The sequence below is a fragment of the Sphaerodactylus townsendi genome, linkage group LG09, assembly GCF_021028975.2.
Source record: "Sphaerodactylus townsendi isolate TG3544 linkage group LG09, MPM_Stown_v2.3, whole genome shotgun sequence".
Lineage (NCBI taxonomy): Eukaryota > Metazoa > Chordata > Lepidosauria > Squamata > Sphaerodactylidae > Sphaerodactylus > Sphaerodactylus townsendi.
The window spans coordinates 23,489,174-23,514,835 of record NC_059433.1 but is presented as its reverse complement, the minus strand read 5'-3'; positions in this window follow the sequence as shown (position 1 = coordinate 23,514,835).

Genomic DNA, 25,662 nt, shown 5'->3' with positions numbered 1-25,662 from the left:
TCTCACATTTTGTCCCTGTGAAGTAAGTTACAGTGAGAGACCCTGACTAGGCCAAGACAGAGTGTAGATTGGAACGCAGATCTACTTGGTCCCAGTCCAACCACTACATGTGTCAGGCCTGCGCCATTCTCGGCCTGGCAGCTAGCACGTCCACTCCAAGGCCACAGATGGCTGTTTCCATTATCATTGCCCCAGGCTAAGGAGGCCTCCTCCTGTTTGTGCGAAACTAGTCAATAGAGCTTCCTGTTCATTCTTATCTGCCTTCCTCAAGGGAGTGAACTGTCTGTCCTAACAATGTCACTGTTCCCACCGTCCTTTCAAATGCTGATATTACGGCAATGCGAAGGTGGGGTGATTATAGGCTGAACCTTTCTGTAACTTACAGGTATATACCAGGGCCAGAGAGCCAAACTTTAGTTTCGGCTATCTAAGCCTTGGGATGACACGGTTCCAATAAAGCTCTTGAAATCTTCTTGAGTCTCATTTGATGACCGGAGTAACAGACCTTTACAACATGACACCATAGAGATGGTGAAAAATATCTAACAATTTGTTCTGCAAAAGTGATGCTGTCTAAGCTCCCTGTCCCATACCTGTTGAACGTGTGAGATCAGCTCTCTTGTAATTGGATTTTAACAGCACTGCGGAGTTGACTAAAAGAAAACTGCTGACTCCTGTTAAATATTTGCACTTGGGATTTGCTCAATCTACTTCAGAGGGTGTTCATGGGTGGCAGCCAAAGGAAGGAGGAAATTTGAGTTTTTGATAAGAGAGATTCTGCTCACAGACGAGCAAAGTATTAAAGGCTTTAAGGAGGGGGTTCTGTTTTTGGAACATTTCTCTCACCTTTTTGGAACATTTCTCTCACCTCCTGTAAAAATAGGATCTAAAGATCCTCAGAAAGGAACTCATAAGATATTTCTGCATCCAAGAATTTACCTCACGACAAGGTTATAGCTGGATTGAGTCTACGGGATGTACTGCCCCACCTGGAGCACTGTATTGTATGACCTTAAGCGCGCGCACACACACACACACACACACACACACACACACACACACACACACACACCCTGAAGTAGCTTTTCATTTGTGCCATGACCATTTTCATTTTCAAAAATAGGAGCTTCATAAAACACACTGCAATAGCACCGTTGATACATCACATGTTGTTAAGCCTATGATTTTCCACAATTTATATTTATTTAGCTCTTTTATACTTGGCATTTCTCCCAAATGGGGACAAAACCCACTTTATGATATGTTCCCTATCTCCATTTAATCCTGACAACAACCCTTTAAGGTAGGTTTGACTGACAGGAATTGGCACCAAAATATTCCAGCTAGCTTCCATGGTACAGTGGGGATTCCATAGTGGATCCCACTCTAACATTTACCCCATTAATATAATAGAAATGGATTAGCTGGTCAATCAAACATATCATTATCACCTCAGTAATTTACTAAGGTATCTGATCATCATATTAGATGCGGCATGGTAGATCCTAAGTTAAATCTTCCTCCAGAGCCTGATATTTGTCTTCTGTCAGAGAACGTACAGGCAAGGCAATTTCAATTAGGATTAACACATATCTTTTCCCCCAATCCAATTTACTCTCCCTGCTTAAAAGAAGTGGTATATACTTTCCCATCTTCTGTCCCACATACTTTCAAACTGAATGTTGATAAATGTTGTCAGAGCACTGGGAGTAAGATTGCCAATGTCCAGATGGTGACTGGAGATCTCCCACGATTACAACTGATCTCCTGGTAACAGAGATCAATTTACCAGGAGAAAATGGCTGCTTTGGAAGATGGACTCTATTGCATCTTACCCCATTGAAATCCTTCCCTTCCAAACCCCATCCTCCTTAAAATTTCTGGGTGTTTCCTAGCCCGGAGCTGACAGCCATAACTGGGAGTCAGGAAGAGGAAACACTGTAAAGAATATCGTCAGAAAGCAGACAGTTAAACAGTTCAGACACAAGAGAACTGAAAAGACAGAAGAAGAGAAGTCAGACTTGAGATAAGCAGTTTTTTAGCACCAGATTTTTCTTCCAACTTAGTAATGCAACGAAGTCCAACATATATTTCCTCTAATTGAAGTGTAGTGATTCCCATAGTGAGTGTAACAAGTAGTTCCGCTTTCACTGGATTGTGCCTTCCATGTGATTTTACATATGTTTGCATCAAAGGCCCTTTCTGCAAAAGAACCTTAAGTTTTCAGGCCTGAAATAAAACACTTCCTCCAAGGAGTTCCACGTTGTTCCCCCCTACCGAAAATATTTCCAAGCAGATTTTTTGCCATTGTTTTTGAAAACCCTTTTAAAACTAAAAGGTTAAGAGCTCATGTATCTAATCTGGAGGAACCAAGTTTAATTCCCAGCTCTGCCGCCTGAGCTGTGGAGGCTTATCTGGGGAATTCAGATTAGCCTGTACACTCCCACACATGCCAGCTGGGTGACCTTGGGCTAGTCACAGCTTCTCGGAGCTCTCTCAGCCCCACCTACCTCACAGGGTGTTTGTTGTGAGGGGGGAAGGGCAAGGAGATTGTAAGCCCCTTTGAGTCTCCTGCAGGAGAGAAAGGGGGGATATAAATCCAAAACTCTTTCTCTTCTTCTTCTTCTTCTTCTTCTTTCTGCTGAAATGTTTTGAAGCCAGCTTCCAGCCCAGTGCAGTAGTATTTAAAACATTTTCTTTCCCACTTCCATTGTCCATGCCTCTGTGCAGTCAACCAACTTCACCCATCTCACTCCACTGCTTCTTGCCTCTATTTTCGCCATTGCAGGAGGGAGGGGATTGCTGTTTTGGTTGAATCAATGAAGCATCAATTAAACAGAGCTACAGAGAATCGAAGCAATGAATCAGTGTTTCAACAAATAAGCAAAACAAACCTTCATGATGGCCATGAAATGTTTTGGACAAGGACGTAGGTAAGGGGGGTTTCCTGGGTTTAAACCCCCCACCCACCCATTACATGTCCAAAGCTCCACCCCCCGTTTGTGGTTTTTTGTATTTTTAATGGGTTTTTTCCAGTTTTTGGCAGGCATGGGGCACAGTTTTTAGGTTAGCAACACCAACATTTCAGAGAATCTTTAGGAGACTCTCCCAATGATACCACCCAGGTTTGGTGAGGTTTGGGTCAGGGGGTCCAAAGTTATGGACTCCCAAAGGAGGTGCCCCATCCCTCATTGTTTCCAATGGGAGCTAATAGAAGATGGGGGCTACACCTTTGAGGGTCCATGAGTCTCCTAAAGATACCCTGAAAGGTTGGTGCAGCTAGCTTCACAATTGCACCCCTGATAGCAGGCACCCTTCAAATTTCCCCAGATTCTCCTTTTAAATCCACCCCCTTTGGCATGGATTTAAAGGGAGAATCTGAGGTCCCCAGTTTAAACATTGAAAGTGATGCTGTTCCAGGGTGGGGGAGAATCCACCCCAAAACAGCATTACTTTCAATGTTGTTTTAACTGGGGACCCCAGATTCTCCCTTTAAGGTGGATTTAAAAGGAGAATCTGGGCTCCCTAGTTTAAACACCATTGAAAATGGTGCTGTTTGGGGGTGGATTCCAGCATCACAGTGGCCACACATGGGGGGGGGGACACAAAACTGAGATTTTGCACCAGGAATGCCGGCTGCCAGCCGGGAGCCCAGCTGGTGAGGGGAGCAGGCAGGACAGTGGAGTCTGCCATCCCTGGCCTCGGAGAGCTGCTTTTATAAGCACTGAGGTGGGGCTTGAGGAGGCGTGGCCATGCCCCCAGGGGTGGGGGGAATGACCCCGCCTGCTAAACCCACCCCATTAAAAATCTATACCTATGTCCCTGGGTTTGGAGGAGGTGAGGGAGGACAAACATCGTAGTAAAGGGAGGGATTGAAAACATTCTGGAAACATTCTAGGCAGGGTTGTATCTGTTAGAGGAACATGAGGGTCAATTGATCCCAGGTGCCAATGTGGGGGTGAAAAATTGCCTCTCACACCCCTCCCATGGAGAGGCGCCCCTGCCTGGCACTCCCCCTCTGCCAGTCGGGACCACTGCTGCCCCCCTCCACTGGCTGAAGGAGCAGGCTGGTGAAAGCAGGCTGAGGGTCACCTGGTGAGCCCACAGCAGGCTCCAAACCCAGCTGCTCCTTCAGCTGGCAGAGGAGCAGCCGGGCCGGGAGCCTGCCGTGGGCCCACCAGGTGCTCCTCGGCCTGGCCGGCCAGGCTGCCCAGGATTGCCACCGTTCTCCTCCGCTGGCTGAGGTAAGGGGGGGTGGTGCAGGGGCACTCTGGGCAGGTAAGGGGGGGCGCAGGGGCACTCCGGTGCAGGGGCACTTCTGGCTGCCATTTTCTCCAGGTCCACCTCTGATTCTAAGTGACTTGAATGAAAAGGGCCAAAAATCTCCCTATACCCGTGGTGGCGAACCTTTGGCACTCCAGATGTTATGGACTACAATTCCCAGCAGCCCCTTCCAGCATGGCCAATTGGCCATGCTGGAAGAACTTGTAGTCCGCAACATCTAGATATAAGAACCGCCTACCTCCCATCAACCTGTTACTCCAGATTTAAATTTCCTAAGAATATTCACATCATTCTGTTGATAAAGGGAGCCCTGATTCCTAAAAGCTTATCCTGGAATACATTTTGTTAGTCTTTAAGGTACCTTGAGGTTTCTGTTTTATTTTGTTGCAGCAGACTAATATAGCTTCTCTGCTGGAATTAGCATCAAAATCATATCATAATGTTAAACCTGAAAAATGGACTTAAATAAACAACAACTGTATACAAGGCCACATCCCAAGGAAGGGTGGGAAAGAATGTCACTATATTTAGCAGCCGTTGTGCAGTTCCTATGCAATTTCAATATTATTATTTTTTTTGGAGGAGCTAGGACATCTGTTTTCTGAGCAAATAAAATGAAAAACGCACGCTGTTGCTCTGTGTGAGTTTTAATTAAGATAATAAGAACTGCAAAGAAAGAAATCACTTTGTCTCCTCTGTGGGTGTGGATGTGAAACAGAGAGGAAAAGGGGAAAAATGTGAGTCACTTTAACATCGCATATCTTTAAAATTGGCTCGCAGAAGTTCCCCATACCCGACGTTGATCCCTACTTTTCAGCACGAACCTACTCTGACACTGGATTTTACTTTTTTTTCCTTGCAAGGTATATGAAGCTGGTTGGTAAAATCACGAGCAACATAAAACATGGATATCCTTGTCTCCAAAAGCCAAGGGCAAGATCGCCCAGGAAGTTCGCCCCTGCAAACCTCATTGAAACGGCCTAGAGAAAGAGCGTTTCCCACGGCTGAAGCTGCCGGACTTGATAGGGAGCCTGTGCAAATTTACCAGACTGATACGGGCACTTTGGCACTCATTTCGGCTCCATCAGAAAACAATTAGCTTGCGAAAGTCTTGGGCAGTGTTGCAAAGATATCTGCTTTGATTTAAGAAGCTCACTCGGTAAACAGCTTTGCTTTAGGAACAAATGCATACAATAGATCCCTCAATGCCCCTTCTCCTTTCAGGAATGAATACTTGAGAATGGAGGGGTGCTTTAACCCTTTAGGCGTCTGATGTTTTCTTGCTCCAAATAAAATGCTTCCCCCACACACCCAGGCCGCTTCCTTCTTCTTTTGGAACCCCATGAGCTGGCTATCGCTGCGGACAGAGTGGCTGAGAGCTGGGAAAGGATAAGACAAGGATTAAGGTATCACTTATCTGCTCTCAAGTGTCCTTATCCTTTTTTTAAAAGGAGTGGGGCAGTAATATGGAAATGTGTGCATAGGGTTAGTTCCAATTGACATTTCCTTTAATCCAAGGCACAAATGAACTTCTATAAGTGGAATAACATTTTCCCTGTCTGGCTCTAACCTATTAACACACAGAGAGAGAGAGCTGCTGTGTGGATCAGTGACCCTCAAGAACACAAGTAATCAGGGGCAGACTGGGGGGTCTGTAATGTGAAGGGGCAATTGGTGAAAATAGCCCTCCTTACACTGGCGGCAAATTACAGTATCCAGCTCCTAAGATGTAGTTTTCTCTTTGACTGTCAATTAATTATCAGAGCTGTCAGAAGCCTCTCAGATTCCAAATTGGACTGTTTGTTGCAAAAGAACCAAGGCTTAATTTGTGACAGCTCCCATTACCCTCCTCTCCTGCTTGGCCAAGAAAATCTGCCTGCAGTAACCCAAGCTGACACTCCGTGCCCTCTATCTGCCTGGAAGGAACAGGATTTCTAGACTGCCCTTGGGGCAATTTTCACCAGGAACAAGGTGGAAAGGTGTTTAATTAGGAGTATGAAATTTTGTTTCAGAGCAGAACTGGTTCACACGTTATAACTGAAGGAGAACAACCCTTCTCTCCACCACGACCACCTGCTCCGGCACTATCTAACTATGTATCTAACTGTAGAAATGGCAAACAAACAGGCAGTCTTTGACATGAGACATCTAGGGCAGTGGTGGCAACCCTTTGGCACTCCAGATGTTATGGACTACAATTCCCATCAGCCGCTGATGGGAATTGTAGTCCATAACATCTGGAGTGCCAAAGGTTCGCCACCACGGGGCTAGGGGAACTGTCTTGGGCCCCATGCTCACAACCCAGCAGCTCGGAATCATAGAATCATAGAGTTGGAAGAGACCACAATGAAGAAACTGAGCCATTCTGCAACCTGCACACCAAAATGCCAAGACAGGTTGACTATCAATTCCATTCCCTCAAGAAGAAGAAGAAGAAGGAGAAGGAGAAGGAGAAGAAGGAGAAGAAGGAGAAGAAGGAGGAGAAGGAGAAGGAGAAGGAGAAGGAGAAGGAGAAGAAGAAGCAGCAGCAGCAGAGGAGGAGGAGGAGGAGGAGGAGGAGGAGGAGTTTGGATTTATATCCCCCCTTTCTCTCCTGCAGGAGACTCAAAGGGGCTTACAATCGCCTTGCCCTTCCCCCCTCACAACAAACACCCTGTGAGGTAGGTGGGGCTGAGAGAGCTCTGAGAAGCTGTGACTAGCCCAAGGTCACCCAGCTGGCGTGTGTGGGAGTGTACAGGCTAATCTGAATTCCCCAGATAAGCCTCCACAGCTCAGGTGGCAGAGCTGGGAATCAAACCCGGTTCCTCCAGATTAGATACATGAGCTCTTAACCTCCTACGCCACTGCTGCTCTCTCCGGGAGTTTGGATGTATACCCCACCTTTCCCTCTCGTAAGGAGACTCAAAAGGGCTTACAAACTCCTTTCCCCTTCCTCTTCCCACAACAGACACCTTGTGGGTTGGTGGAGCAGACAGAGTTCTGAAGAACTGTGACTAGCCCAAGGTCACCTAGCAGGAATATGGGAGTGGGGAAACAAATTTGGTTCACCAGATGAAAGTCCACCACTCATGTGGCAGAGTGGGGAATCAAACCCAGTTCTCCAGATTAAAGTGCACCTGCTCTTAGCCCCTAGATCACACTGCCTATTCAGTCCAACCCCCTGCCATGTCTGCCATGCAGAAAAAGACAATCAAAGAACTCCTGACAGATGGCCATCCAGCCTCTGTATAAAAGCCTCCAAAGAAGGAGACTCCACCACCACCACCCCGAGGCTTGCCACCTTCATCCTACTGATACCCTGAACCTCCCGTCCAATGGAGTTGCAGCTGCTGCTGCTTCACTCCAGCAACAAGCAGCAACTTCCTCTGCTGCCTGAGCTCAGGAACGGAGCATTCCGTCAGGGGTACAAACCATTAGCCCTTTGATTATGGGGAGGAGATGACCAACCAAGGAGACCCTTGCCACCCCAAGGAGAAAAGGAGGCGCCCCCAAAGCCCCTGCATAGTTAGCTAGATAGGCAACTGCATAGTTAGCTGGATAGGCAGGTTGAGGAGAGTGGCCCTCCCTCCTCCTTTGGGGGGAGTTGGGGCCAGCCCCCTGCCTGTGATTTTGTGTCCCCGATCTGCCCAGTGTTCTAGAATCACTAAGGCCCCACAAAGAAAAGCAGGAAGAGAGTCATTCTTAGCTAGATGTGTTTGGATCAAGCCAAACCCCAGTAGGACCACCCTTTTCAGATATTTGCCAGTGGTGGCGAACCTTTGGCACTCCAGATGTTATGGACTACAATTCCCATCAACCCCTGCCAGCATGGCCAATTGGCCATGCTGGCAGGGGCTGATGGGAATTGTAGTCCATAACATCTGGAGTGCCAAAGGTTCGCCACCACGGGCCTCGGCCGATGGCTATACGGGTCTGGAAGCATGTGACGAGCATCTATCAGGTCTGTCAGTTTCTTCTCTCACACCACTGACCCCAGCAGGCTGGCTAGTGACATGCAACTGCCTACCACTGCATTATAGGCCTCCTGTCTCCTATGCAGCTGTTCAACAGCCATGGTCTGTGAATTCCATATATGGAACACAATTGCCAGAGACGTCAAGGGCTGACTTGGACTGGGACCACGGTACATGGATAGAGGGGGGGGTTAACTTCCCCCTGCACCGTTTTCCCAGCCTGAAACAGCCTACAATGGCCAGTATTTGCCCCACTGGAAAACCTTCAACAGACAGATAGCAAATGCAAGGTCTCCTCTGAATAAGCAAAAATGGCTCCCTTGGGACCACTTCAGATCATAAAAATTGCCCAGGGGAGGCCCCCCTCTCCCCACAGAAATCCCATCCAAACTGGTCCCTTGTATAGAGATGAGTGTCTAATATATACTTCCCTATTGTGTAATTTATATTCAATTTATATTCAATGTATATTCAATTAAAAAAATTAAAATAAAACAAAGCGGTCCCTGTATGCCTGGGGATAGAGGCACTTTCTGGATGGACAAAATATCCCAGGGGAAAAACCGGGATCATACATATCGGGATGTTTCTATCTCAGTTTCTCCCTCCACACAGCAACCCGGCAGTGCATTCAGGCCAGGAGGAAGAACTCCAGGGGATTACACACAGCCCCCTGTTTATCTTCATGTTCCTCGCCAATGTTGCCGCGCATGTGCGAACTGTCCCGTTTTTCTGACGTTCTGATTGGCTGCAGGCGGCAAGGCAGGAAAAATAAATCAGACCGCCTTGCACGGGGTTTGCATGGGAGAGGGATCAGTGCAGTGTTTTTTTTTTCAAAAGAACTGCCAATTTATCATTTTTTTGAAAGCTGTGGGACGAGGGAAATCTTGTGGGGCAGACCCGGGTTAGACCCAGAAGCCGTGCGGAAGTCATGGCCGAAACAGGATGTTTCACCTTATCCCAGGATATATGGTCCATGGGAAAAACGGCTGAATTCCAAGGACCAAATTGCCATTGCCTGTCTGAATGAATGTCCCCCTAGCAGCTGCACGAAATTTGTAATGCATGAATCATCCGATATCTTATTCTTCCGTAGGCCAAGCACTGGTAACTATGCAATTTGATAATTGTCAGGCTTGTAGTAACAATAACGGATGTACTATGACATCACACTGACTTCAGTTATGGATCAGGTACATGCAAGAAACTCATGGATATTTTCAACACAGTATATCTTCTGTAGGTCTGCATCCCTTCTGCAATGTTTTCTTTTTAAGGAAGCTGATCATGCCGAATAGCTCCACAGCCGATCCATTAGAACAAATTCTACAGCATGTGTGCCGCAGCAAGTGGGAAGTGTTGCAATGCTTCCTCACAAAAATAGCACACAAAGCAACGTGCTGCTTGAAAATAAAATGAAAAAGCCACCTTGGAACCAGGAAACTCAGAGTTATGGTCCCTGGAGCAACTGTTATTTGAGGCTCCTGCAGCATATGGAGCACTTTTGTGTACAATAGCAACATTATGTTATAGCGTATGGGTGAATTATGGAAGCTGGGAGACAGCCAGCTCTGGCAACCCTGTGCTTTCCATGCATTACACAGCAGTACACACCACAGCATAACTATTGTTCACAATTGTGTTGACTTGCCCACAGTTGTGAAAATCCAGTTGCGAAAAACTTCCATATAGTACAAAGGCAGTGTAAAATCCAAGATGTGGTGATACAGCCACGGATGTTTGCATGCAAGCAAGCCTTATTTCTGAAATGGATTCCGATATCAGTACAAGATCACAGAATACCATGTCAATGATCTTTGCTTTAAGAACATAAGAACATAAGAACAAGCCAGCTGGATCAGACCAGAGTCCATCTAGTCCAGCTGTCTGCTACTCGCAGTGGCCCACCAGGTGCCTTTGGGAGCTCACCTGCAGGATGTGAAAGCAATGGCCTTCTGCGGCTGTTGCTCCCGAGCACCTGGACTGTTAAGGCATTTGCAATCTCAGATCAAAGAGGATCAAGATTGGTAGCCATAAATCGACTTGTCCTCCATAAATCTGTCCAAGCCCCTTTTAAAGCTATCCAGGTTAGTGGCCATCACCACCTCCTGTGGCAGCATATTCCCAACACCAATCACGCGTTGCGTGAAGAAGTGTTTCCTTTTATTAGTCCTAATTCTTCCCCCCAGCATTTTCAATGAATGCCCCCTGGTTTAATGTATGCCCCCTGCCCCCTGGAACGAGCTTTGCTCGTTCCTAGCCTCCAAAGTACATTCAGCACTCCAATTCTGTGAGCATGTGCCTGAATATTATCATATTGCATAATGACCGGTGCATGATCTATACAACAATAATAGATTAACAGGTTATAGATTTCTTGCAGTTGCATTAGCCAGTCGCTCAATGTGTGTCTAGTCCTTGGAATTCAATTCCATGTACACGGGGGCCTTATTTGGATCATTTACCTGGGTCCTAAAATCTGTGCATGGCTGCAGACCCCTCTATACCTGATGGTGTTGGTTCTTCCTGGTCTATCCGGTGTTCCACCATATGGTTTATTTATTTAAAATATTTCCATCCTGCCTCACCTCCTTGGATTCAGGATGGAATGCAACTGAGAGCTGCCTGTCTCCAGGTAGGGTTTGGAGGTCTCCCAGACTGACAACTGATCTCCAGACTAAAGTACCATTGGATAAAATGGCCACTTTCCAATGTGAACTTTATGGTGTTATACCCCACTGAGGTCCCTTTTTCCCCTAAATCCTGTCCTCCCCAGACTTCAAACCCAAATCTCCAGAAATTTCCCAACCCAGAATTGGCAACCCTATGCAGTGTGGTAACTAATGATCCCTAATGTGGGTGTGGTTGTTCCTTCTGATTTAACCCCCTTACCAGGGATTTTTGCACAGGTCTGATAGCTCCTCAGCTTGCTTAATACAGGGCGTTTTCCCACTTACCTTCTGCCCCACGCTACTGTAGGCAAGTAGCGCAGGGTCCCCCAGCACTCCCCAATACAGGGGCGGCAACAACGCAGCTGCCCCAAAGCTGCCACTGTCACGCCCCCTCAGCACGCGTCATTCCTGGCGCTCTTCCAAATGGCGCCTTTTGATGACCCCACGCAGAGGGGTCGTGGTGAAGCCCGGGCGCGGGGTCGTGGGGAAGCCCGGGCGCGCCAGAAATGATGTGCGCTGCTCTCAGGGGGCGTGGCAAGTGGGGAAACGCCCACAGACTCCCTGTGCAGACAGAAGTTCCCCGCAGGATGGTCCAGGCTACTGGATACATCAGGGTATTTTAGTAAACCAGACCAGATACAGAGCTGCATAGCTTTGGCACACAGTAGAAACTAGAGCCCATCCAGCAGTCACAATCTCTACCAGAGGTATGCTTGCCAATCCTCTGGTGGAGACGGGATATTTTGTTGGCATTTGCAAGTGTCTGTCACAAGTCAGACATGAAGGGGTTAACTGGCTACTGAGGTCAGAGTTTTATGGCCAGTCCATTGATTAAGCTATTGGTCAGCTAACCCCAGCATTGCCTTTGTGTGACGAGTCACGTAGACAGAAGTTATAAAGTATGTTTCTTTGTTTGAACCACAGGAGGTGAAAACCTTTTGCCTTGCTAGGTAGGCACCATTATGTAACCAAGTTAGTTTTAGAATAGGAAGCTGTTCTTTATTTTTCTACCATGTAAACCCTCCCTAATAGAAAGTAAACTCTTTTATAAAAACCAGCAACTGTCCATGGTCTCATTTCTGCTACTCTGTTAAATATATTAAGTTAAAAGTCCAATGGATTTCCCATCCCCAGCTGGCCTTTTCCACTGCCATTCCTAGTGGCAACTGGAGAAAGGTAAACTAAACTGCATGGCTTTCAGTTGAAGACATAATGTCTCTTTGGGAAAATCCACAAGTGATGTTGTGCCTCTCTAGGAGTTAGCTGAATTGCTGAGTCGGTGATTCCTAGAGCAGAATGGCATCACAATGGGTTTAACCTGGAAGTTACATGAGTCCTCTCTGGAAATCTTCAAAACCTCTAATGTTTTACCAAAAGATCTTTACCATAGATACTAGACGCATGATCCTTTGACCAACCATCTCACTCATTCTGGGTTATGTTAGATAGCCTTACATTGGTTGGTCTCATTTCTCCAAGAACAGGGACAGAGGGTAGTGCTGGGGGAGGGAATAACATCATGGCACCATTTAGTGCAGGGGTCTGCAACCTGTGGCTCTCCAGATGTTCATGGACTACAATTCCCATCAGCCCCTGCCAGCATGGCCAATATTCCCTCCCCCAGCACTACCCTCTGTCCCCCAATTGGCCATGCTGGCAGGGGCTGATGGGAATTGTAGTCCATGAACATCTGGAGAGCCGCAGGTTGCAGACCCCTGCTTTAGTGTGAAGGGTGTCTCATGGGGAAATCCTACCCCTAATGTTTCTTAATATCTATATGCAACCACTTGGAACCCTGTCAACTGAAACCCAAGCCCTGTGGGATCTGGTTCAGGTTTGCAGGACCTGTAAGATAGAGATATTCCTCCAGGCTTATGGCTAAGACAGCAACAGTTATATAACTATCCCCATCCTTCTTCCTAGTCCTGTTTTATTTACCTGACTTATTCTGACTTTTGGCTGCTTTGGTTTGTTTGTTTTTCTTTGTTTCCCTTTATATCCCTTCTTCCTGGGTTAATCATCCAGGGAATTGTTGAAAGAATGAGATACTGGAAGGGCAATGGGAATTGTAACTGATGGGGTTAAAATTACATGATATACTTTAATAGATGGTTATATTTTTGTGTTGTCATGTTCCCTGAGCCTGATGCTGCTTGGGATATAAATCTAATTAAATAAACAGAGTTTCAGGAAATCCCTAGAGAGGTTTGACACCCTGGAAGTGACATCACACTGGCAGCTGGTAGCCACTTTCCCCATGATCCTGCCACCCTGGTCTTCCACTGGTTACCAAGCCAGGCATGGCTGGAAACTGTAACTAGCGTTCTCAAACCAACTCTTCACTAACAGCAGTTACCCTTTATCCTTATGAGCACATTTAAGTTTTTAGGTTTAAAAACCCCTTCAGTTTAGCATATGAGCCACTCATTTCCCATGAAAGAACACAACAAACTTAACAACAGTCAGGGTATGTGGTGTGCAACATAAGGACTTTCTATAACCAGAAAAGGCACTAGGAGGGGTCTGCAAGTCAGCCATTGTTAAAATTCCACCTCTACCAAAACACGGAGAGTCTGGATTATTGCTTGGCTGCGGCTGGAATTTGCCTTCATCCCTGCCAGGGATTATTTCTCCACAGGCCAGTAAAAACACTGAGGGACAATTTGTTTGCCTTTGGAATGCACCAAAGGAAAAGCTCCGGCGAGGAATTAATAAAGACAAGCTGAACCCCAGCTCCCCCTTTTCAAAGAAGTCAAGATGACATGTAGGACTGTATCATTAACGCACACAGCCAATCTGTCAAAAAAACAGAACAGCAAATCTTCCTGACAAATGCTTTCACATGAATCTGTTTGCCAAGGAATTAGCTTTTCACCCTAGCATACAAACTACACTACAAGCATTGTCACCTGGCTAGTGTTCTCTTACTACTTCAACTTTGGTAGCTATTTTTTTGCCAGCCATTTTGTTGCTGTGCCCACCGCACCATCTCAGAATTCTAAATGTGCCCACAAGCTCAGCAAGGCTGGGGACCCCTTGTCTACACCAATGTTGTAGGGCCTGTCAGAGTTAAACATGGAGTCTATGAACCAGCCTGAGGGACCAATTAGATGAAACTGAAACGTTGCATCTTCCAGTTTCTCTAAAAGTGAAATGTCAGGTCAGGGCCTCTTGGAGAGGGAAAGTGGGGTTTCTTTCTTTCATTTCTTCCTCGGCCCTCCCAGTATTCCTGTTGAGCACTGGAAGAAGGGGGGAAAACAGGCCACCATCTTTTTTCCCCTTCTCTAATAGGAACTGAGGGAGAAAGGTTTAATGGGCAAAATCAGGCAGACTTGAATGATTTAACCAATGATTCCCAGTTTAGAGCCTGTAGATATTATGGTGCCTGTTGCTGTATTTCCTGGCATTCACGTCCTTCTTCCTCAAAGCATCAAGCCAATCCTGGCTTTCCTTCACCTCACTGGACTCAGAAGAGTCTCTAGGAAGCATCAAAATTCTGTCTGCAGAAAGCATCCCTTCAGAAACAGCGGCTGCCACCACAGAGGGTCACAGCACACCCAGTCACTATAGCTGCCATTTTGTGGTTGTGGTCACACAGCTTTCCTCCACACCTTGATAGGTATTTTATGGTGGCACCTAATGTGTTCAACATTTAAACATGCCCACAAGCCCAAAACGTTTAGTCAATTTCTAGATTTATGGAGGAGAAGTCAATCTATGGCTATCAATCTTGATCCTCCTTGATCTGAGATTGCAAATATCTTAGCATACCAGGTGCTCCAGAGCAGCAGCAGCAGCAGAAGGCCATTGCTTTCACATCCTGCCTGTGAGCTCCCAAAGGCATCTGGTGGGCCACTGCGAGTAGCAGAGTGCTGGACTAGATGGACTCTGGTCTGATCCAGCAGGCTCTTTCTTATGCTATTATGTTATCTGGAGCTCTCTCAAGCTTCCTTTGCAACCCAGATTCAAATTTGGGCCAGGTATACCTGAATTTAAAAAAAAACAATGGGAAGATCTAGTCACATCTCAATATGTTTTGTTCCTGAGTAGAATTCTGGAATTATTGTTCCAGAAACAATAATTGGTGCGAGTTTCACACATCATTCAGCACGTGCTTGCTAGCACCCAGCAAAGCCAAATGAAAAACAAACGTCGCAGCGAAAAACAATGAATATTTTGTGTCAGAAATCTAAAAATAGAAGACATTTCTGTGTGCTCACTAGTTAAAAAAAATTGGGGTAGGTAGTTAGTTGAATAAATACCTAGCTTGGATTATACATGCCTTTTTATTCAAGGGAACACATTTTGTTTTAATACTAGATTCGTTTTACTATATAGATCTTTTAGCCCGCAAGTTTATTGATCGAAGCGCAACTGAAAAGGGAAGCCGAGCATGATGGCTCTTTCCATAAAAGCAGAAGCACTGACTCTGCAGTCTCAAATGATCATTCTGCTTTTTCTGCAGAATTTATCATCATATAAATTGGGGAATTGTTGCAAAATTTATACAGGATCTCTTTCTTCATTAGCTGCGTACTTGAGGAACATTTCAAATTAGGCATGCATTCACGTTTCCAGAAAAATGGGAAATAATGTTTAACGAAACACTCCTTCGCCTGTACCAGTGATGGCGAACCTTTTAGAGACCGAGTGCCGGGGTGGAGGGAGGGAGGGGAAACTGCGCCCGGGGCACGCATGTGCCCTGCACGCTTGCCAAGCCCCCGCCCACCCCCGCGCTGCCCTGGAATGCCCCCTGAATGCCTTGAAACATCCCCGCCATGCCCCTGGTACGCCCTCGCCACACTCTTACAGGGGCGCACGCCCAGTGCATTGTGCACTATGCCACTGCCGAGTGCCCAAACTGGGATGACGGTCTGCGTGCCCACAAAGAGGGCTCTGAGTGCCACCTCTGGCACGCGTGCCATAGGTTTACCACCACTGGCCTATACACACACTTTATATTGATATTATTGAGCAGCAGTGGCGTAGTGGCTAAGAGCAGTGGCTAAGAGCCCTTCGGGGATCGGGCGGTATATAAATTTAATAAATAAATAAATAAATAAATAAATAAATAAATAAATAAATAAATAATAAAAAAAGAGCAGGTGCACTCTGATCTGGAGGAACCGGGTTTGATTCCCAGCTCTGCCGCTTGAGTTGTGGAGGCTTATCTGGGGAATTCAGATTAGCCTGTGCACTCCCACACACGCCAGCTGGGTGACCTTGGGCTAGTCACAGCTTCTCAGATCTCTCTCAGCCCCACCTACCTCACAGGGTGTTTGTTGTGAGGGGGGAAGGGCAAGGAGATTGTCAGCCCCTTTGAGTCTCCTACAGGAGAGAAAGGGGGGATATAAATCCAAACTCTTCTTCTTCTTCTTTTAATTCTCAGTGCATTTTGTATGACCCTAAACTGGATAGCCCAGGTTAGCCCTTGTCATGTCAGGTCTTGGAAGCTATGCAGGGTTAGTAGTGGGATTGAAGGCCGCCAAAGAAGTGGTGGGGTCACTATTCAGAGACAGGCAATGGCAAACCACCTCTGAACATCTCTTGCTTTGAAAATGCCATGGGCTTGCCAAGAAGTCAGCTGTGACTTTACAGCAAAAAAAAATTGGGTGCAATAAGTCGTATGTACACATACTGTTGCCGATCTTTTGATTTTCTAACATGTTTCCCTAGCTCTATCTGAGGAGTCTGGGACACATTCCCTGTGTCTGAGATTTCCACTGTCTGCCTTGAAGGACTGGTGCCCCAACCTCTATCAAAGCCACTGTCACTTAAGGGGGGCATGCAGGATGGTAGTGCAGGTAAAAGTCAGGTTGCCAGCTTCAGGTGGCAACCAGCAGAGGCATAGCTCCAAGGGGGCGGGGGCGGGGCGGGGGCGGGGCGGGATGGGAGTGTTCTAGGGCGGAGGACGCACCAGTGTACCCCTTGCGATGCCCCTGGCAACCAGTGAGAAATTTGGGAGGAATGCAGACCTACCAGTTCCAAAGTCCCCATCCTCACAATGTCACCTCTAGTAAAAATCTGGGAGGGATGCCAATGTGTTGGATCAATTCATAGAGTTACTGTAGAGTTTCAGGAAAATGTTAAAGTATCACACTGATGCATTGTTGTCATTTCAGGTTCTTGTCAGAAGTGACATCATGGTGCTGGGCGGGGGGGCTGATTCCTGCTCCCATTTCTTTCCTGGCTGAGTTCTACAAGCACAGACCGAGGGACCCAGGCCAAGAGGTCTCTTGCTACAGCCTGACCACCCTAGATAAAAAGGCTATCAATAATATGGTCCTACTGAGGCTCTAGATGTTTGCACTACCCACAGCACAGGAAGCTGGGGCCAGCCCTGGAGAATGTGATTTGGGCTCATTTGGTTGTTGTTGGATCACACAAACTAAAATGTATTATTAGCGTGTCCAGTAAAACTTCCCCTAGGAGTTTTTAATATAGAGCCCGAGGAGGTCTGACTTGGCCAAAAAATAAAATTCCTACTCTTATGCTACATTTATTTGCTGACACTGGGCTAGCATCTCGCAGACCACGTTTTTTAAAAATAACCCTGTGGCACACTAATGCACATTTTCTAAGACTGTACATAATAAGGATTCCAGAAATGCGCAGCAAACTTTTATTAGCCATTATCCCACCCTGAATATGGAGCAATCACCCCAAATGTTGTAAAACACACTCATTTTTCACAGTGTTTCCCTGTGCATCTGACAAATTTATTAACGCGATAAAAAGAGCACATTTTTGAAATCCCAAGGGTATCTTGGATGCAGTGGTGTTAAATATATTTTCACTTTCATTACAGCCAGACAGTCACAGAACCCAAGAGGGATTCATCATCTTCTTTCTCCTTCCTTTAGAGTTAGATCATCCTGGGAGCTTGCTTCCTCTTGAACTGGTGGAAAATTATCACTGAGCTCATACTAAATATGATTCTCAGAGACCCACAGCATGCTATGGGGGACCACCCCAGGGGCCAGCAATTGTAAATATAATTTCAATTTATCATTAAAGAGCCAAACTATGTCAACATTCAGAGCAAATAATCAACAGAGTTCCTGCATCAGAAAGCCCATCTGCATAACTGAAACTGTAAAACTTAATATGACTGATGACTTATTAATCCATGAAGTTGCTGCAGCCCAAACATTAATAGTTGCAAGTCCTTTATTAGGAAGTGGCACATGTGAGGTCTCGCCATAGGCATTAAATACACAGCAGCATCCTGTGTGATAGTTTAATTGCACTGATAATAGTCTATGTATGGTTCCTGGCAACCATCTATCTTTGTTATTTCCCTTTCTGTGAAACATCCCCAGGAAGTTCTTTTGTCCCGTAAAATCTTTTCCTGCCCTTTCCTTCTCATACCGATTATTCTAGCAAAGCACCGATCCCTCCAATATATCTTAACTTGAAAGATTTCATTTTTAAAAAAAGGTTGGTTCTGTATGAATCCCATTTAGCTTCAGAGCCATTCCTTGCAGACACCATTCGTGTATGAAACAGGGGATGTTTTACTTGAGCACAGTATTGAATCAATACGCCATTAAAAATGTCCTACCCTGCCCCACTTCGTACATGAATGGCCATTACACTTAGTTAATTGGTCTAAGCCACTAGCAAGGCTGGAACTAAATATTACGGAGGATGAGCAACAGCTGCTGAAAAGATGTTTGATTTTTTTTTTACCATAGATGCATGCTTATAAAAAAGATGACCCCGGTTGGGGAAAAAAAGATATGTCCTTCATTGCATTACCGATGATTGCCACTGAATGCTGACTACCCTGTTTCCCCAAATATAAGACATCCCCGGAAAATAAGACGTAGTAGAGGTTTTGCTGAAGTGCAAAATATAAGGCATCCCCCAAAAGTAAGACATAGCAAAGTTTTTGTTTGTAAGCATGCCTGACGAACAGAACACAGAAATATAAGACATCCCCTGAAAATAAGACATAGCGCATCTTTGGGAGCAAAAATTAATATAAGACACTGTCTTATATTCGGGGAAACACGTTAGCACATCTCTTGGCATGAGAAGCAACTCATCCACCAGCAATTGGCTTCAGAGGTGGATCTGGGGTGGGAGGGGATTCTCTCCCCAGGCGCCACTCATCTGAGTCATGTGTAGGGGGGTACATTTGGTCACCCACACTCCCCCCACAGGCCAGGAAGGCGCTTGCCTGCCAGCTTGTTGGTATGCAACTTGCAAATGTAATAGAAAAGTCATCGTTAGGGAGTGCCTGCTCTTAAAATGTGACATATTTATCAAAACTCTTTTAATGGGCATTTCATTAATCTCATAAGTGGTTAATTGCAAAGATGTCATTTAGGGCAATTTTTCTCAGCCACGTGATTCTAAGCGGTATACCTTTAGCCAGATTAGTAACTCTAGTACAGGGGTCAGCAACCTTCGGCTCTCCAGATGTTCATGGACTACAACTCCAATCAGCTGATGGGATTTATAGTCCATGAACATCTGGAGAGCTGCAGGTTGTAGACCCCTGCTCTAGTAATTTCACTTACTAACTCTCTAGTAACTTCATTGTACTGACTATCATCTCCTTTTTAGTGATGCATTATTACCCTGCATGAAGCAAGGTCACCAAAGTCCAGGAGGCCTCTTCATACAAGTGCCAGAAGCAGGGGCGTAACGAGGCAGCCCCGGGCAAACTGTAGCCCTGGGCAAAAACTGAGTTGGATGCCCCCCCCCCACGGGCGGCCACTCCACCACGACCAAATTTCTTTTTGCACCAGGACATTGGTGCCTGCAGGGGGTGCATTTTTAGACATATCAGCACCTAAATTGCAGCATATCATCAGGAGACGGTCCTTATGCTACTCCCCAAGTTTGGTGAGGTTTGGTTCAAGGAGTCCAAAGTTATGGACTCCCAAGGGGGGGTGCCCCACCCCCCACTGTTTCCAATGGGAGCTAATAGGAGATGGGGGCTACAGTTTTGAGGGTCCATAACTTTGGCCCCCCTGAACCAAACTGCACCAAACTTGGGGGGTGCCATCATCTCCAGATGATACCCTGAAATTTTGGTGCCGATACATCCAAAAATGCACCCCCTGCAGGAACATCCTAGAAATTTGCCCAAGAATCTTTGTTCTGCATTGAGTTTTCTGCATTGCTGTCAATGGGGGTTGCAGGCTGTGGGGGGGGGGCACATTTCTGAAGGCAGTCTCGAAACTTTCAGGGTCTCATCAGGAGACTGCCCTAATGATACCCCCCAAGTTTGGTGCAGTTTGGTTCAGGGGGGCCAAAGTTATGGACCCTCAAAACTGTAGCCCCCATCTCCTATTAGCTCCCATTGGAAACAATGGGGGATAGGGGCACCCCCTTTGGGAGTCCATAACTTTGGACTCCCTGAACCAAACCTCACCAAACTTGGGGGGCAGCATAAGGACAGTCTCCTGATGAAACGCTGAAATGTTGGTGCCGCTAGCCTAAAAACTGCGCCCCCTGCAGGCCAAAAATGGAAAACCACTAAAATACCCCAAAACGAACCCAGCATTTTGATGCCCCCCACAAGGTGATGCCCTGGGCAGCTGCCCACCTTGCCCAATGGGCATTACGCCAGTGGCCAGAAGATATTAATGTTATGTTTTATTTCATCTTGTTATAAATTCAGTTATGCATACTGGCCTTTATATGCCTTCCAGGCTTGGAAAATACCCATGCAGCGTGTAATAAATACTTTCTATACAATGCTCATCTGTCAAAGAAAATAGCCAAGTCATTCTGTTTCCAGGCACTTTGAGATTCTGTGACCATTTCTGGTCTCAGATGTCTAGGAAACCAATAAGGCACATAAAGAACGGAACAGTTATGACAAGTAAAAATACATATGTCTTAACGCAGTGTATGTCCACTGATCTGACATCAGGCAGTGGCTTATCATATCTATTTTGGACACATTTGTACAAGAGACAATTCATTTTGGGCCAGACCACCCATTCTCACCATAGTTCAGGGTGGTTACCAGATGCTTGGGGTGGGACTAAATATTATAAGTCTCTGATGGCTAACAAAAGCCTCCATGGACAGATTGTTGGCCATCCAGGGCAACTGTTGGCTACTGTGTGAAAAAAAAAAAGTTGAGATGGACTAAGTAATCTGATCCAGCAGGGCTCTCCTTATGTTCTAATTCACGGCATCCTTATCAAACTACAACATTTAGCTTTCTTTAACTTTAAAGTGCAGTGATAGCCTTTGATTTGCAGTTTTATATGGTGATTTCATAAACGCTTGGAAAGTTCAGGATTTTCTCTGTTCCTGGGATGCACCTAGTATGTTGGGTTATGTGAAGGATTCATGCACAAAAAAACTAAGCAAGATAGCCATAGCTAGAAAATGATGACCAGATGTACTTCTGAGTCATTTTCCTGTTTGCTGTGTCCCAAGAGAATGAACCTAAGTTTTCAATAGGGTACTGACAACATAACCTGTAGCCCTATATTATTTGCTAAGCACGGGCAATAAGCAGCATTGCTAACAATCTTGCAAATTGATCTGCAAGTTGTTAAAAGCTTCCATTTTCCAGCACAGAACATTGCTAAGTTATTGACTAATAAACCATGTCATTTTGGTGGAAATGGCGCTACGGGAAGTAAAAGAAAATGTGATTCTGTCCAAGAATGCTTTTTAACAAGAAGGGGCATTTGTGGTATTTGGGGACCTGAAGTTAGAAATTGTTTGTGTACTGCCTCTCTTCCTTCCTCATTCCTCCACTTTCTCAGAAAAATGATGACCATTCGCAGCCTCAATATGAAATCTCCTTAGGAACTAAAGAATGTATTTTAAAATTTCCTTTAACTTTTATGCATGTGTCAGAAGGCATTTCCTTGCTATCTATTCTGTCAGATTTCCTAGTTTGGACAGCTTTACTGTATTTTTGTGCCATTTTTACATAACACCCAATTTTTATTCTGTTTCTAACTATACCGCATACCAATTTTTATACTCTTGATACATAATTGGTACAAAAACAAGCATTGATTTTAAGTAACAGGAATATTTCTATCACATTTCATTAGTATGTTTGGTAAGAGGGAAAACATGACTGCAGTTTCATTCCAAGAAGGGAGAAACTATAAAAGAAAGCGGAACCACATAATTCTAAGACTCAAGGGGAAATCAGTGAGTATTAACACCCCCTGTTCAGAAAACATAAATGCCCCTAATTGGAAACTGTAGTTAAGCATAGCCCAGTATGTTCTCCAACTTTAGTTCCATCCCTACTTCCGAGCACAAAGCGATTTGACCATAAGAAGCCAAAAAGGTTGCCTTACCCCAACCTATAAGCTGATCCACTTTGCACCAGCGATCCAAATGTATTTTTAAAATAAAATTATTACACACCAAAGAGAAGCACATGAACAGAAGGTATGTTAGGCAATCCCTATCCACATGAAGTGCCAAAGGCAGTATCACCAACCTTGATGTGGTCTGTGATGCTGGTCTCATCCAGGTCTTTGCCAGATGACAGATTGCTGTGAGTGGTGGTAGGGATGACCTGACAGGTGTCTAGAGGGAGAGAAACTGCAATTCCTTTAATTAATCACAAACAATTGGTTGGGGGGTGGGGGAGTGGAGAGAGCAATACAATTCCTTTGCACAGTCACTTACCCAAATCTTCAAGTACTGAGCACCATAAGTCCTTGAAGTTGATTGTTAGAAGATTAGGACTCAGTTCTTCAGTTCCCGTCATTCTTTAATATCAGATTGCTGGAGTTCAGTGTGTGATCATGGAAAGTGGCTTATTAAAGGAAAGAGAAAGAACAGTTTCTCAAGTCTGTTGATTTATTTCAGTGCTGAAGAATGTATACTTCTGGTAGTTCTGGCCTGGTCTAACTCCTGCCTCTCCCTCCATGCTGATCTGACCTTCCTTTTTTATGCTGTTTGCTGCATCCCAGAGAACTTCTGAGTTAGAGGTGGTGAGGTGAGGTACCATAAAAGGTAGAACAATAACACTTTACTCATTGCTTGTCACTGCTGATGTCAAGGTCATTATCCAATAGGTGCCTTGGAACAGTCTGCACAAAATTAATGATACCAAACATTAGCTGATGGGATGATAGAATTTTTCTAGGTTTTCCAGGCTTTTTGTTTTTGTTTTGCTTTTGCTGTCAAGTCACTGCTGACTAATGAAGAAGAAGAAGAGTTTGGATTTATACCCCACCTTTTTCTCCTGTAAGGAGACTCAAGGTTGCTTACAAGTTTCTTTCCCTTAAGAACATAAGAACATAAGAACTAGCCTGCTGTATCAGACTAGAGTCCATCTAGTCCAGCACTCTGCTACTTGCAGTGGCCCACCAGGTGCCTTTGGGAGCTCACGTGCAGGATGTGAAAGCAGTGGCCTGCTACTGCTGCTGCTCCTGAGCACCTGGTCTGCTAAGGCATTTGCAATCTCAGATCAAGGAGGATCAAGATTGGTAGCCATAGATCGACTTCTCCTCCATAAATCTGTCCAAGCCCTTTTTAAAGCTATCCAGATTAGTGGCCATCACCACCTCCTGTGGCAGCATATTCCAAACACCAAACACCTTCCTCTCCCCACAACAGACACCTTGTGAGGTAGGTGCGGCTGAGTGTTCTAAAGAATTGTGACTAGCCCAAGGTCACCCAACAGAAATACAGGAGTGCAGAAACACATCTGGTTCACTAGATAAGCCTCCACCACTCAGGTGGAGGAGTGGAGAATCAAACCCTGTTCTCCAGGTTAGAATCCACCTGCTCTTAACCACTGCACCACATTGACTCTTATGGCAACCCTACTGGGTTTTCAAGGCAAGAGACATTCAGAGGTGGCTCACCATTGCCTGTCTCTGTGTAGTGACGCTGGACTGCCTCAGTGGTCTCCTATTCAAACACTAACCAGGGCCAGTCCTACTTGACTTCTGAGATCTAACAAGATTGGGCTAGCGGAGTGGTTAGCAAATGCAGAATTGCTAACCTCAAGGAAGGATATCTGGATTTCTTACTATGATTGAGTAACTACTTTAAGGAAAGACTTTGGATTCGTCTACCGCAAACCAGAGAAATAACAATGATTTTTTTTCATGTTAAATCAATAATTTGAATACACCCACACAATTACACCTACAAATATTGACAAAAAATATAAGACCACAGTACAGATTATCATCTTTCTCATTTCCAAAACTAAGAATCTATGGGAGTGACACACGCTGTCTCAGTATTATGCACTAACATAGGCTTAATATTTCAGCATTTAAAAATGGGAGGGACCAATCAATTAGAGTTTCCAAATACTTCTTTTTTTCCCAGTGGCCAATAGTGCAGTAGAGGAATATTGGCTGCTCTGATAAAGGAGCAGCACTGAAGAAATTAAATTTTAAAAGGATGGAGTAAGATATATTGATCACAACCTTTCCAGAGTATAAAATATTAACCAGAAGGCCTTTATTTTACACCAGACAGAGCTGTTGGATCAATTAAAAACAAGAGAAACTTGGCTGCAAACACACGGAAAACAGGTCTGATTGAAGTCTTAATTTCACCAGGTTTTTTTTCCCTCCATTGATGTCCATTAAGTCTGAGAAGATTAATTTGGGCATTTAAACCAGAAAATAAAAAGAAATTTTACTTCACCTTATGTGCACACTGTAGGAATGTATGGTTAAAAGATTCCAGCTCAAATATCTAAAACACTGTCCCATGTGCGGAAATGACAGCTCATCCTGAAGATCAAGGTATTGTTGCAAAAAGTATGCTCTGGTGAACCATACTCCCTTGACTTGAAAACATGTAATTTTGAATCTCATGGAGCTGACTTAGGCTGAGCCAGATAGTTAGTCCATCAACAGGTGCTTGAACACCAGGATTTCGCCCCTTGTGACCAGTTGGATGTCTCAGTATTTTTTGGAGAACTTCTCAATGACAGCATGTTCCTTCTAAGTACATCGCGTGTGGCTGGCTCCCAGCAGGCCCGTAGCCTGCTGGGAGAGTGGGGGTGGGCGGGCAAATGAATAGACCAGGGGGACATCTTTCACTATTTGCTATATTAATAGACCCATTTTCTACTTCTCAAGGTGGATTACATGGTATAAAGCAACGTAATCAAACAGCGTGAGAGATCTCTAATGCAATGCAACATGTCTAAGGTTACAATAATTCAAAAAGTGCACAAAAAAGTATCAGACATGTTGTGTCAAGCAATGCAGAAAAGGGAAGGCATGATGAAATGGCATACACTGTGGCATGCAGAATTAATGAGGTGTGGGAGCCTTTCTCCCAGTTATTGACACCACAGGAAGAGATACCACGGAGCGGGCGGGGGGCAAATGCCCGGGGTGCAGGCATGGGGGGGCAGAGAATACCTCCCCCCACCCCTCACCTCAGGCCGCCTCCACAGCCCAGAGCAGCCCCCACATACTGGAGCAGGCTGCTCTTTTAACTGCAAAAGGTGAGTGAGGCGTGTTTGGGGAGGCACCGGTGCCATTTTGCCCCAGGCGCCATTTTCCCTTCCTATGGCATTGATTGACCCCTTAATAACTGCAAATACAGCCTTCTTTTTCTCCATAAAATTTTCTGCAAGGGAAACAGAAACTCACTCAAAACAGAGTTTCCAAACCAAGAACACCTATCATACCATCCATAGCTAACTGGTCAGAGTTCTTATTAAGTTTTGGGGTAAACAAGCTGAGGTTGTCATTTTCTATACCTAAGTCTGGAGAAGAATTTAATTTAGTTCTCTAAAAACTCTTGGTCTCTCCTGCAGTTCT